Genomic DNA, 16,023 nt, shown 5'->3' with positions numbered 1-16,023 from the left:
ATTATCATCAATCTGATGTTAGTAGTGTGGTGAGAAAGAGAAGGAAGAGATCCTGACGTGGTTAGATAGAAAAAGACTTAGAAAAAATTATCAAAAAAAAGAAGAAAAGAGTTAAAACTTGACTTGGTCAACACAATGGGAAAATTGTTAATATTTAGATTTGAGAAGAAAAAAGAAGAGTTAAAAATTGACTTTTGACCAGTCAACAAAATGGTAAAGTTGTTAATATTTATTTTTACAAAGGGCAAAATTGTCTATAGAACTATCACACAATAAAAAAAAAGAAAAGAGTTAAAACTTGACTTGGTCAACACAATGCGAAAATTGTTAATATTTAGATTTGAGAAGAAAAAAGAAGAGTTAAAAATTGACTTTTGACCAGTCAACAAAATGGTAAAGTTGTTAATATTTATTTTTACAAAGGGGCAAAATTGTCTATAGAACTATCACACAATTAAGACAGAACTATCACACAATAAAAAAAAAGAAAAGAGTTAAAACTTGACTTGGTCAACACAATGGGAAAATTGTTAATATTTAGATTTGAGAAGAAAAAAGAAGAGTTAAAAATTGACTTTTGACCAGTCAACAAAATGGTAAAGTTGTTAATATTTATTTTTACAAAGGGGCAAAATTGTCTATAGAACTATCACACAATTAAGACACTTTTATAATAGTAAGATATAGATTTACACTATATATCAATTGATTCACCTTAGGTACTAATAACAAATAAAAAAGTAATATATATATATATATACATAAATTAATTTTTTTTTTATTTTATTTGAATATCCATTTAAATATAGATGTTGTAGATGAATTTGGATTTTTTTTTATTCAAAATTAATAAATTAATGTATATATATATATAATATGTATGATGATTATTTGTGCATATTTATATTCACAGGTAGGTCTACGTACTAAGATTTTTTCACGGGTACAAATAAAAATATGGTTTCACTATAATATATAGTAATATATAATTTAGTTTAATCTAATTAATTAGTTAGTAGTTTTAGAAGGTTAGCTATAATTAATTAATATATATTCAATATCGCAAGAGTGTACGTACACACACGTACGTTATATATTAATAGAAAAAAAAAATTGTATTAATTCGATAAAATCTAGAACCGTATTTTTTTTTTTTAATTTAATGGGATTTATTTTATTTTTATTTTATTATATATAAATAAAATGTGACCCATGAATTTCTCATAAACTATTTTATTTTTAATAATAAATCATTTTATTTTTAATATAAATAAAAAGTCACCAATGAATTCTGTTATATAGGCACACTTTATATAGAAGAATAAATATATATTCTAATTATATGAAATTTTAATAATTATTTATTATTAATTTATTAATGGAAAAATATCTTCAAACTATCTTATTTAAATCTTCTTTTTTCTTACGTTTTTACTTTATTTTTGTTTTTTAAGCTTTTTCAAATTAAATTTTAATATATAAAGATTTAAAATGTAAATAAGATAGTTTGAAGGTATTGTTATATTTAGTTTTTGTTCTAGGTAATGTATTTCTGTTTTAGGTAATGTATTTCTGTTTCCGATTAAATTTTATTAAAAAATAAAAATTAAGTGGAGGCTTACCTTACATGCCTCATGCATGTATGGTGCGTTTCTTTAATTTAATTTATTTATTTATTTTAAAAAAATATTTTTTTTACGAATTGCTCGATGTTTTAGGACTATCATTCAATTATTATTTTTTTTTTTTTCTGTAGTATGTAACTATCATGTAAGTACTAAATATTCATTTGAAAAACTTGAGCAAAAAAAGGTGCACTAATTTTTATTTTAAAAAACACACTATAAGCGTGACATTTTTTTTTACTTATATCAGTGTTATTTTAAAATTTTAAACAAATATAACTGAGAGAAAAATATTATTACTGTTCGAAATATTTTTAATAAACCCAAAAAATAGTGAACTCCATTATAAGATAATTATCACTTCAAAAAAGGTGATACACTTAAAAATGTTCATTTCATCTTGGTTCAAAAAGCCCAAGTAAAGGCATAGATAAAAATAAGTATGGGGTTATTACTTCAAATTAGTTTGAACTTGATAATTCTAATAACTCTGTGTAGACTATATTTTTGGTGTAGTTCTTATCGTGTTGGCCTCTGGTCACAGGTCGGATTAATACCCTCCTTATACTATTCTTTAAGATTTTTTGAGTTACAGTACTAAAAACAAAAAAAAAAAAAAAAAAAAACCAACGTACCGGATGATGATTGTGAAACTTAGTATATATTATATATTGTGAAACTTACTATAAAAAAACAACGTACCGGATGATGATTCCTATCATTACAAACGAACAACTCAAAGCTCAATGATCCACACTCGAACCAAAGTAGTGAAAAAAAATTGATTACAAACGAAGAGAGACAGACTCATAATCTTTAAAGAGTAGTATGAAATAGTTAATGTACTAAGTTCGAGAAAGAGAGATTAATAAAGAAACAGTAAGAAATAGCATATATGACGAAGAATATTATGCATATAAACAAATAAGATGAAAATCATGATTTGAAAACGACCAACACCAAATATAAACTAACAGGATGAAAATCAAATCAGGAAAGAATGAACAACACAAAGCTCAATGATCCACACTCAAACCAATGTAGTGAAAAAAAGAAATCGATTACAAACTGAGAGAGACAGCCTCATAATCTTGGAATTAAAGAAGTAAATAGGATTAAAGATTCATAGCAGTTAAGTAAAACATTGAAGAGTATTATGAAATAGTTATAACAAGTTCAAGAAAGAGAGATTAATAAAGAAACAGTAAGAAATAACATATATGACTAAGAACATTATGCATACAAACAAACAAGATGAAAATCATGATTTGAAAGCGATCAGCACCAAATATAAACAAACATGATGAAAATCAAATCACCGTTGAAAACAAGTATAAGGAAGAAAAAAAGAAAACAACAAACAACTCATAAACCCTAAATCATAAGCTGCTCAATGATCCACACTCAAACCAAAGTAGTAAAAAAAAGAAATCGATTACAAAGGGAGAAAGACATACTCATAATGGTGCCGCGGGATCATCAATTGATTTTATATACTATTTGATTTTATCACCATTAATCTGACCAACCATGGTCGCTGGTATAAGATAACGGTCGCAAACGACAATCTTTCCGGCGACTTTAGAGGCAATGAGAGACCCAGAATAGCAGTACCTATTCCCTGCGTCACCGGCGTAGATTAACGAAAGCTTTGCATCGGCAGTGCAAATTTTGATGGTATAAGCGAATATTTAATATCAGTTCAAATATTAATAGGATTTGTTTATTTTATTATATATAAATAATATTTTATTATTTTATTAAATAAAAATAAAAAGTCACCCATAAATTTATCATAAACCAAGAATTTCAGTTATATAGGCACACTTTATATAGAATAGATATATGCTAAAAAATTAATCTTATGGTATATATTTATGTGGTGGAAAAAAAAATATCCTAATGATTCAGTAAAGGTGTAAATTTAAAATTAAAATAAATATAGTTATAAATATTAATTTTTTTTTACCATCACCTGTTAACTTCTTAAATGGATTATAAATACTTTCGCATGAATACCGCAACTTTATCGAAAAATACCATAAATATATTATTAACAAAAAAAATGAACTATCCAGTTAATGCGAACCCAGACAGAATAAAAAGTTCAAGGAGTTTTTACAAAAATACTAGATTTTGAATAAAAGTTTACAATTTTACTATTACGCGGAATTTTTTACAAAAATACTGTCTTTTTATAAAATAACCGTAAAATAACAAAACAGAATAATTGAAACAACAGTGGAACAACTAAAAAACAACCATAGAACAATCGTGAAAAATTAACACAGTACGCAACATGTTTAAAAAAAATTCCATCCCACAGTAAAAAAGTAAAAAAATTAAAAATTTCAGTATGTAGTGTAAAAACTCTAAAATTCAAAATACAAGCATTACACTATTCTCTCTTTTGAAGCAAAAGATGATTAGAACCCAATCATTTGTTGGAAATTATTTTACCAGGATCTTAGATCTACTCACAAGTATGTTGTTTAACACCCTAAATATGAACTTTCTAAAACGATAAATTAAACACATATAAAGTTAAGAAAACCTTACATTGATGCAGCGGAATTAATGTCTCCTTCCACTCAGATCTCTAACCCTTGTATCCTTTCTGTCGCAGAGTATTATCAAGATCTGAGCCCGAATGTCCTTCTCTTTGAGTTTGATCCTTCACAGTCTTCCAATCTATGATTGAGTTACTGCTTGCTGTGTGTGGGCACTTACTCTTTCACTAGGGTTCGAAATATATGAAGAGAAAAGAGAGAGAGGGATTTCGGCCAATAGAAGAGATTAGGGAAGGCTCAGTTTTTCTGAAGAGAGAAATTTCTGTCAGATAACTAATGAATGTGTTGTTTTGACTGAGCCATCACTTTCTATTTATAGGCAACTACTAGGTTTAGGTTAGGAATTATTTGGCATTAAAATAATGAAAATATTAATTTGAATTTCCACAATTAGTGGTCGGTCATGGTGTGATAATGGGCCCCACTAGATTTTGCAGTTTTAACAAATTTTATTTCTATTTTCTCAAAAATGCTAATTTTCCAATTCTAACCATTTAAATGCCAAAACAAATTATTTAATAACTAAAATAGATTATTAAATAATATTGTCATTTAATTTAATTATTAACTAGACATATAAAGTCCATTAATAAATAAATAAACCTAGAATCTCTTTTCTTTACAATTTCACCCCTGCTTAGTGAAAATTCACAAATTAGACATAGTCTAACTTTAGAATTATAATTGATCAATCACGAATCAGTTAATGAGTCTTACAAGAAGAATGTTCTCAACTAGAATGGAACCATGGATCTATATGCTGAGCTTCCAATAAGTGAACCAAATTTACCAAGTAAATTCCTACTTATTAATTCTTCGTTGAATCTAATCTTAGAACTTAGAATTGTACTCTCAGACTTATATAGAGCATATTATATGTTCCACGATATCAATATGCTATCTCATTTAACCATTGTTATAATCTTATTGTGATTTAAAGATCCTCTATATAGATGATCTACATCGAGATGAGATTTCTTTACCGTTCTCACCCCTTAATGTATTTTGCCCCTTTAAACACTTAGCTACCTGTAAATGGTGTTTAGTGATCTAATAATTAGTCAGTTAAACAAGACCTCATCCATTTACTTCTATTTGCTAAGCTCGAAGGGAATCATCACTTGACTTCTATACACCAGTTGAAGCTATAGATTCCATATTTATGTTCAGCACTCCCACTCAATCATACTATCATGTTCCCAAAATATATGTATCACCCTGACCCAAAAGTAGGCTTAACTAATAAATCAAAGAACATGAATAGTACTCCTGAGTTGAGCCTAAGCATATCAGGATTTAGATTCTTTTAATCTTAAGATCAACTACTGATATTGACTTGGAAAGATATATATATATAACGGTAAGTTTGTAATGTCTTAACTTAGTTGCAATATCGGTCCAGTCCAATGTATACTCCATACATTCGAAACTAGTATACTTTACTAATGTCATGGAAAGAACATAACACTTACTCCAAGTGTAAGTACACATCATCGCTGATTCTCACATTAGTGTAAATCCAAAAACACTGATGAAACAGAGACTTATTCTTTTGATTCATATGATCACAATCACATTCCACTGTGTTGACGATATTGCAATTGTGAATAAACATATGATCTGGATTTAACTGATTTTGTGTGTGAATGTAATAAACATATTAATAACTAAAATAGATTATTAAATAATATTGTCATTTAATTTAATTATTAATTAGACATATAAAGTCCATTAATAAATAAATAAACCTAGAAACTCTTTTCTTTACAATTTCACCCCTGCTTAGTGAAAATTCATAAAATTAGACATAGTCTAACTTTAGAATTATAATTGATCAATCACGAATCAATTAATGAGTCTTACAAGCAGAATGTTCTCAACTAGAATGGGGACCATGGATCTATATGCTGAGCTTCCAATAAGTGAACCAAATTTACCAAGTAAATTCCTACTTATTAATTCTTCGTTGAATCCACTCTTAGAACTTAGAATTGCACTCTCAGACTTATATAGAGCATATTGTATGTTCCACGATATCAATATACTATCTCATTTAACCATTGTTATAATCTTATTGTGATTTAAAGATCCTCTATATAGATGATCTACATCGAGATGGGATTTCTTTACCGTTCTCACCCCTCAATGTATTTTGCCCCTTAAAACACTTAGCTACCTGTAAATGGTATTTAGTGATCTAATAATTAGTCAGTTAAACAAGAGCTCATCCATTTACTTCTATTTGCTAAGCTCGAAGGGAATCATCACTTGACTTCTATACACCAGTAGAAGCTATAGATTCCATATTTATGTTCAAGACTCCCCACTCAATCATACTATCATGTTCCCAAAATATACGTATCACCCTGACCCAAAAGTAGGCTTAACTAATAAATCTAAGAACATGAATAGCACTCCTGAGTTGAGCCTAAGCATATCAGGATTTAGATTCTTTTAATCTTAAGATCAACTACTGATATTGACTTGGAAAGATATGTATAACGGTAAGTTTGTAATATCTTAACTTAGTTGCAATATCAGTCCAGTCCAATGTATACTCCATACATTCGAAACTAGTATACTTTACTAATGTCCTGGAAAGAACATAACACTTACTCCAAGTGTAAGTATACATCATCGCTGATTATCACATTAGTGTAAATCCAATAACACTGATGAAACAGGGACCAAGTCTTTTGATTCATATGATCACAATCACATTCCACTGTGTTGACGATACTGTAATTGTGAATAAACATATGATCTGGATTTAACTGATTTTGTGTGTATGAATGTAATAAACATATCAAACATATTAAACCATTAGCATGTAGAATTCATGCAAACATCAATCACTTCAAATTTCTTATATTGATAACTAATCAGATTGTAAAGAGTTTTATTTAGGGCATAAAACCCAACAAACTCCCACTTGCACTAATATAAAACAAACTGTGCAAATAGGTCAATCTGATGTCTTGATCTTCAGATCAAGTGTAGTATATTTAAATCCACCCAAACATCTGGAAACTAGTTCATAAATACACTTATGAAACATCATTTACTATATGCTTTACTCATCAAGGGATACTAAAATCTTTACTGTTTTAAAAGTAAATCTGGATAAACAGAAGACATATCTCTCATATTTTAAAATATGTAATTGAGATAATACAGTGTAGACTTTTCTTCAGTGATATAAATTTTTGGTACTTTCGAATAGACCAAGTTACAATTCTTCTCTGGTAGAGCTTGAATTATTATTCAATAATTCCTCCACCCCCAAAGTAAGCACCATCTCAAGAGTTTCGAAATTAGATGGTGAGATACAAGGACAAATGATACACAGTTCCTTAATATCTGACATATAGATCACTTTCATAAATCTTTCTTGAATATCTTCTAATGTTCCCTATTTGATTACATCTCAGATAGCTCCCACTCAATAGCAGATGTCTGGTTAAATAATACTTTTAACCTCTGATTGTTTAGAGAGTTACCTAGTTGTGACTTTTGTATTAGTCTGAAACTTTAAGTTAAGACTAAGTCATCAACATAGCATACTAGTATTTGAAGTGAAAAATACATGCCAGAGATTGAGTAATCAAAATTAAGATACCATAAAATTTTATGAGGATTAAGAATTCTAGGTTCAAGTCATTCGAATAGACTGAAACAGAGTTCTTTATCTTATTCTCATAATTCTGATAAGTTATACCTATCCATGTGTATGGTTAGATTTGCTTTTCAGTAGAGTTCTTAAGTACCTATCACAAGTATCAACCTGATGAAAATGGGTATAGAATTTTAAAATTCTCCCACTCAATTAAGGTAGTGTGAAACTTTATCAAAGAACTTTTATAGGTATCAAACTTTTACATACAACAGTAAAACGAAATGGAACATACAATCAAGATCAAGGATTTATATTGATAATAGCTAATTCATTATATTACTTCCATGTTTAAAGAAAATATGTGTTACATAGAAATTGTGGAATAGACTCAACCCCTAAGCATATACATATAGGGTATTGTGGATAAACTCCACCCCTAAGTATATAGAGATTATGATCCACCCCTGAAGGTTGTAAAGATCATGATTCTCTAAGTGTGATAAAGTTTATGTGGAGTTGAATACTATCCTGAGTTCATTAGATATAAAAGATCGTTGAACTGCATAGTTTTCTTTACTTTTCTCCACCCCTATCAGATCAAAAGATCCTTTTATTAAACAAATTCTTAATAATTGTACTAGACTTAACAATTATTAATAAACATAGAATTAATTTCTAGTGTTTATTTACTATAACTCTATGAAGAGTTGTAAATATTATAGATTTTGCATCAATAATAAAAACACTTACACATACAAACATATAAATATAATCTGGTAATAGTTGATGAAGATAAAATAAATGAAGCTCAATCTCATAATTTGCAATAGTAAATTTCGAAAATTATAAACTTTATTAATAAAAAAAAAGTATTGCAACAATATGAGAGAAACAGGGATAAATATCCCTAACTAAAATTTGAGATCCAAATTGTCTTTAAACTAAAACAATTAAATCAAATAAAATTTGAAGAGCTTCATCTTCATCTGGACGATTTCACCCTTGGTCCAGCTTTCCGATCCAACTCATTTGAGTTCAAGTAGCTTGGCCTATAAGAAGAAGAAAACAAATAAACAAAGTTAGTCCAGAATCATAAATCCAAATGGATAATAATTCACTAAAACTCTTAAAGTTTATAAATAGAAATACCTTGTTTCTTTGCAAGAAGTTTAGGACATTGTGGTTTCCAATGACCTTTCTCATTGCAGTAGAAACACTTTCCTTTAAGTGTAGCATCACCAGAAGCAGCAGCCTTTTTGTGTTTCATGGCTTTTGCACGCTTCTTGGTGTTCTTCCACTTCTTCTTCGATTTGGGTTTCGAAGCAGAGGCAACATTTGCTTCAGGTTTTACCGTCCCATTACCATTCCCAGGATTGTGAGGTTCACTCCCTTTCTTCTTGGGTCCTCCAATCAAATTTTCATAAGTTTGAAGGTCATTGACTAACTCATGAAAGTCTATTTCCTTCTTATTCATGACATAATTTGATGTGTATGGTAGAAATGCTGGAGTCAGGCTATTCAAGATAAGGCTTACTTGAGTAGCACTATCCATTTCAGCACCATGATCCTGGGCTTCTTGGAAATAACTTGCCATGAGGAGAACATGGTCACGCACGTTTTGATGAGGTTCCATCCGTGCATTAATGTACTTCTTAGTCGCGTCAAAGCGTGACTGAAGTGATGTCTTACCGAATAGCTCATTTAACTTCGTCATAACTTCAGCAGCCTTCTCGGTTTTAGCAAACCGGGTTTTGAGGGTGTCAACCATGCTGGAAAGCATAAAGTATAGAGCTTTGTCATTTGCTTTCTGCCAACGCTCATACTTTTCTTTCACAGCTTTGGATGCATTATCCCCAAGCACTTCAGGTGACGGCTCAGTTAAAACAAACAAGGCACTTTCTCCTATGAGAGCAATATTAATGTTCTCATTCCATTTAGGAAAGTTAGATCCATTCAGCTTATTTTCAGTCAACAGTGATAACATGAGATTCATTATGACAATATAGGATACTACAAAATAATAGAAATCAATAAATAGAAATTAATAATGGTTTAACACAAAATCAATTCAGAAATTATAAGCACATAGCAAGTAGGAATGATATGAGAAAATACTTAAAAAAAAATTCAATCCTAAATAATTTCCAAGGTTTTTCAACAAATTGATATCAGTGTCCCGTTTAGGCGAGAGTCAAAGCTACCATCTATTGAATAGAGTTGTCAGCTCATCTAAAATGTTAAACATTCTAGCAACCTTTTATTCGATCAAGATTGGAATCCAGCGTTGTCCCGTTTAGGCGACAGTCAAGGCTATTCTATCTTATGAGCTACTACCATTGTTTTGCAATTTGCAAGTCAAATATGGTCGCCACCATTAGGGTGATCTATACCATATAAAACACTTACAAACTACTTATCTTTTGAGATTAAACAGTGCGAAATTGCTAATGAACGTTCCTCCATTAGGGAGGATTACTCACTAAAACAAACGCGATGTAAAACCAACAATGGAGATCGAATATCTTATTAATAATAAAGCTCATTCCTTAAAATGTATTTTCTTTATTATTCTAATAAATATACTCATTAAATATCAAATTTAGAATTAAAAAATCTAAAAAAATACGAATTTAATATAATATTTATAAAATTATACTTAGATGGTGATTGAAATAAAATTAATTATTTCCATCTTAGTAATAATTTTAAATATAAATATTAAGGAAATTAATTTAAGTTGTATTAATTTAAATTAATTAGCAACTTAAAAATTTCCTTGAGAATATATTTATTGTATTCGAAAAATAAAGTATAAAAACTTTACAAATTTCGAAAATAATAAATTCTTAGAAAAATACTTCAAGCAAAAAAAAGTATCACCTATCTAGATTTTCTTTTGACTAATTAATTCAATTTCTAATAATATATATTTTAAATTCATTTATTTTAAATTAATCAATTAAATAAAAAAATCATTGATATAAGTTGGTCCAAGAATTAATTAAAATAAATAATTAATTTACAACTCAATCTATTTTTCAAGATAAATTCAAAAATATTACATAATTAAAATGCAATTTTTGAAATTGATTAATAAAAAAAATATATATTGAAAATTATTTAAATTTAAGTTGAAATATTAAAGTTCAACCTAAAAATAATTTTCTATTTAATTAAGTGTCATGAAAAATAAATATTTAAGTATCATGATAAAAAATAACTTAGATATTTAAATTTTTCAATTTAATGAAATGTATTAAATTCAAGAAATAAATAATTAAGTGTAGAGATGGCTTAATTATTAATTTCTAGTTTAATACTAGAAAAAATATACTTAAATAAAATTGTACCAAAATTAATTATTTAAATAATTAATTTCACAATGGATAATATTTTCCTATGAAAATATTAATAATAATAAGTAGTCTAGAAATAACTATCTAGAAAATATCTTTATTTGACTAAGTATCTTTTCAACAAAAATTTGAAAAATATCTAATTTAAGTTGTATAGAAAAAATCTAGAACTTAAATAATTTCAAATTTTAGATTTAATTAAATATCAAAAATTAAGTTGTAACCACTTAATTTGAAAAATATTCCATTTTAAGTTTAAAACTAACTTTAAAAAAATATTTTAAGAATCTTTAATAACTAATGCCTAGGATTCCTCAACTTTATTTAAAAATTTAAATAAAATATTCAAATTTAAGTTAGATAAGAAAAATGAGTTGATACAACTAATTTATAACTTAAATATGAATATTTAATTAAATAAGCTCCAGAAAGAATCTAGTTAGTTAAAATTCTTTATTTAATTAAATACAAGAAAAATACAAATAGTTTTGTCTAGAAATAATATCTAAAACTAAAGGTGTTTTTCTTAAAATTAACTTTAAAATATTAAAATGAAAATAAATTTTCATATATTTTAAAAGTTAATTATGTTGCTAATTCAATTTTATTAGGTCAAACTAATATAATTAACCTAGTACAGTTATTTAAATCAGGCAAATGAGCCTTCACAATTGGGGTAGTTCATGTGAGGGGGTGTTGGGTTCAGTATGTAGTACCCACTTCTATGGCTCCCAACTCTCACACAAGGCCCAAAAGAGAGGAATTTAACCTTAAAATAAATAACTGTCATTAATTGAATAGGTCCAATAACTAAATGGACCTAAATAAAATCTATCATGGTGTGACATTTTATTTAGCAACAACCTATATGCATCTATATAATAAAATAAACATATAGGCTCACACAGGTACACTTTTGGATGGATCCTATCATGTTGCTAGGTCATACACAGATGAAAGAAGATCGTAAAATTTACCTGTTACAAATTATTAACTTGACCAAGGGAGCCATGAGTTAAAATCAGATCATTGGATCCGTCAACAAGTTAACCATGACTATTTGCAATCAAGTAATAATAGGTTTTCAAAACTTACACACAAGCTAAAACCACATACTCCTGCAACAAGGTTAGCTGGATAGTTTGAAGTAGGATTTATTTAATTTTAAATAATTAAATTTCGAAAATAATTAAATAAATAAATAAATAAAATAATAATATTAATTTATTTTTCGAAAAATAAAAATATAATAAAATTAATTTAATTTCGAAATTAAAAAAAAAATATTTAAAATTAAACCTACAATTTTGAAAAATTAGGTTTCAACTAACCTAAATATCATTTCAAAAATTTGCTAACCACTTTTAAAAATTAAATGTTATTTTATAAATAAAAATTAAATAAAAAATTAAAAAGATAAATTAAATATCTTTTTTCAGATTTTAAATTTAATTTAAATAAAAATAACAAAATTTAAAAGTTAGCAAAATATCTTACATCTATTTAAAATTACATGATTATAGTTATCTTATTTTAAATTTAAATAAGGTCAAATTATTTAAAAAAATTTAATTTTAAAAAAAAATTAATATCTGACCTTAAATTTAAAAATAAGATAAGATATAATCAAATTTAAAAATAAGATAGATAATTAAGCAAAAAGATAGATATTTACTAATTTTAAATTCAAATTACACTAATATCATTAATTAAAATAAAAAAAATATTAAATAAATTAATTATGATAATTAGAATTGAATTAGGAGTAGTAAATATATAAATACAAAACTACACAAAAAATTGGAACTTAAATCCATGAAAAAGCATGAGAAAACGAAGAAAAACGAAAAAATTGTGAGTTGTACGGACGGTATGCGCATACCGTCCGCGCGCGCTCACAGGGATGCTGGCCGAGAAAACTCGGCGGAATGGGGAACATGCAGCATTCCTGCGCGCGTAGGGGGATTTCAGACAAGGTTTCGCGCGCGCATGGGGGGATTCAGACAGCAAGCTCGGTCGTTGCTTGTCTGAATTCATGCTGTCCACGCTCGCGTGGGTGATGTTCAGCATCCTTATCTTTTTTCGAATCTTCAAAAAATCATAACTAATTCAAATTAAATCGAAATTGAGTTCTGTAAAAAGGTAACTTGCTTAATTTTTTCCATACTATCCAATAAAATAATTCCAGAAACAAAATTTCAGTTATTTTTCACGAAAATTCAGAAACATCAATCAATCATCATATAACACTCAATACAACATGAAACCATCCAAATAACAAATAATCGTTTTAAAGTCCAAATTTCTTGCAAGCAAATCAATTACCTATTGGAATTTATTTTACCAGGATCTTAGATCTACTCACAAGTATGTTTATTAACACCCTAAATATGAACTTTCTAAAACGATAAATTAAACACATATAAAGTTTAGGAAACCTTACATTGGGTGCAGCGAAATATAATGACTCCTTCCGTTCAGATATCTAGCCCTTGATTCCTTTCTGTAGCAGAGCATTATCAATATCTGAACCTGGATCTCTTTCTCTGAATCTTTGATGCTGAAACTCCTTCTTGTTGAAAGTCTTTCTTCACGATCTTCCTCACTATGATTGAGGTATCACTTGCTGTGTGTGGGCACTACTCATACACTAAGAATTTCGAAATTCAAGAGGGAAGAGAAAGAAGAAGTGGCAGCTAAAGATAGGGAGAGAGAAAGGCTCAGGTTTTTCTCTGAAGGAAAAATAGAAAATTTAAGTGTAATTTTCCTGAAGCCTTCACTATCTATTTATAGCATTCCACTAGGGTTAGGTTTGAATTATTTGGCATTAAAATAATGAAAATATCATAGGGAAAAACCCTACAAAAGTGGCCGGCCCTACATAGTGGATTTGGGCCTCACTTTTTGCAATTTTGTAGTTTTATCTTTTCTGCATCTGATTTTCTCAAAAACGCCAATTTTATAATTCAACCATTTAAATGCCAATTCTAACTATTTAATAACTATAAATAATTATTAAATAATATTGTCATTTATCATATTTATTAATTGAACCATACAAAGTATCATAATTAACAAATATGCCACTAAAACTCTTTCTTTACAATTTCGCCCTTACTTAGTGAAAAATTCACAAATAAACATAGTCTAATTTGAGAATTATAATTGATTAATCAAAACCAATTACATGAGTCTTACAAGCAATATTATCTCAACTAGTGGGGGGACCATGGGTCTATATAACCGAGCTTCCAATAAGTAGATCAAGAATTTAGCACTAAAATTCACTAACTTATTAATTCTTCGTTGAATCCACGCATAGAACTTAGAATTGCACTCTCAGTTTATAGAATGCTCTATATGTTCCACCATATAGACACATCATTAGTTATCCATTGTTATAATCCTAATTTGATCACTGATCCTCTATATGAATGATCTACACTGTAAAGGGATTAGATTACCGTAACACCCTACAATGTATTTTATCCTTAAAACACTTGACCCCGTATAAATGATATTTCAGCTTATGTGAAATGAGTACTCCACCATTTATTTTCGTTTGGTCAAGCTCGAAGGAGATCATCCTTTGCTTACTATTCGCCAGATAGAAGCTATAGATTCCATGTTTATGTTAGCGCTCCCACTCAATTGCACTACCGTGTTCCCAAAATGTACGTATCACCCTGACCTAAAAGTAGGCTTAACTAACAAATCAAAGAACACGAATAGCCTTTCAAGATTGAGCCTAATCATAACAGGATTAAGAACATTTGATCTAGGATCAACTTGGCGATATTGACTTGAATAGATTTTACGGTAAGTTTAATTAAATCTAAGTCAAAGTTCAATATCGGTCCCTTCCGATGCATACTCCATGCATCCAACCTGAGCTTTACTTTAACCAATGCTCTGGAAAGAACATAGCACTTCTCCAAATGCAAGTAAACTCTGTTGTAGATTATCATATCAGTAAAACCCTATGTCTGATAAATCTAGGAAACTTTATTCACATAGTCATGTTTACTTTCCAATGTGTTGACGACACAATAAACAGGATCAAGTATGTGAAAAGGGTTTCAGATGAATTTATACATTATGTACATATAATCATGAAATAAATCATGTGAACCATGCAACATTAAATGTTATTTCTGATCTATATTAATAAATAAATCTGATTATATTGAAATGGGTTTTATTTAGGGCATAAAACCCAACAAACTGCCACTTGCACTAATATAAAACAAAAAGTGCATTTCAAATAATCTCAACACCTTGATATACAAATCAAGTGTAGTAGTAGTAAACTCCTCGTAATAGGATCTGAAAGGTTGAATTAAACACAACCTTTTCTCCACCATTACTCTTCCTTTAATCACAAAATCATTGATAATGTGAAATTCCTCTCTATATGTCTACTCTCTTGGGATACTGGATTCTATATCTTTGGCAACTACTTTTTGTTAATCAGAAAATTAACACTAGTAGTTTAAGGCAATTTGGAATGATGCGAAAAATGTATAGAACTTTCCTTAGACTGAATAAGTACCTTTCCTGCAGCTTTAACATTCAGTCTCTCTCTGGTAGACCTAGAGACTTCAGATAGGTTTTTACACTTCTCCAAAATCACTATTCCACCCCCAGAGTAACCACCATATTATTAGAAAGATTTACTAGCACAAAGGCAAATTTCGAAATCTGATATGGTGTAGTCTAAGAGTTTTAAACACACCCTTATAGACTAACATATAGTTCCTCTTCTTTATCTTAAGATTTACTTGATTGTCTTCCAATGTTCTTCTCCTGGATTAATCTGATACCTACTCATTACTCCCACTCAACAGCAGGTGTCT

This window comes from Cannabis sativa, chromosome 4 (assembly GCF_029168945.1).
Source record: "Cannabis sativa cultivar Pink pepper isolate KNU-18-1 chromosome 4, ASM2916894v1, whole genome shotgun sequence".
Lineage (NCBI taxonomy): Eukaryota > Viridiplantae > Streptophyta > Magnoliopsida > Rosales > Cannabaceae > Cannabis > Cannabis sativa.
This window is presented reverse-complemented; position numbering follows the sequence as displayed.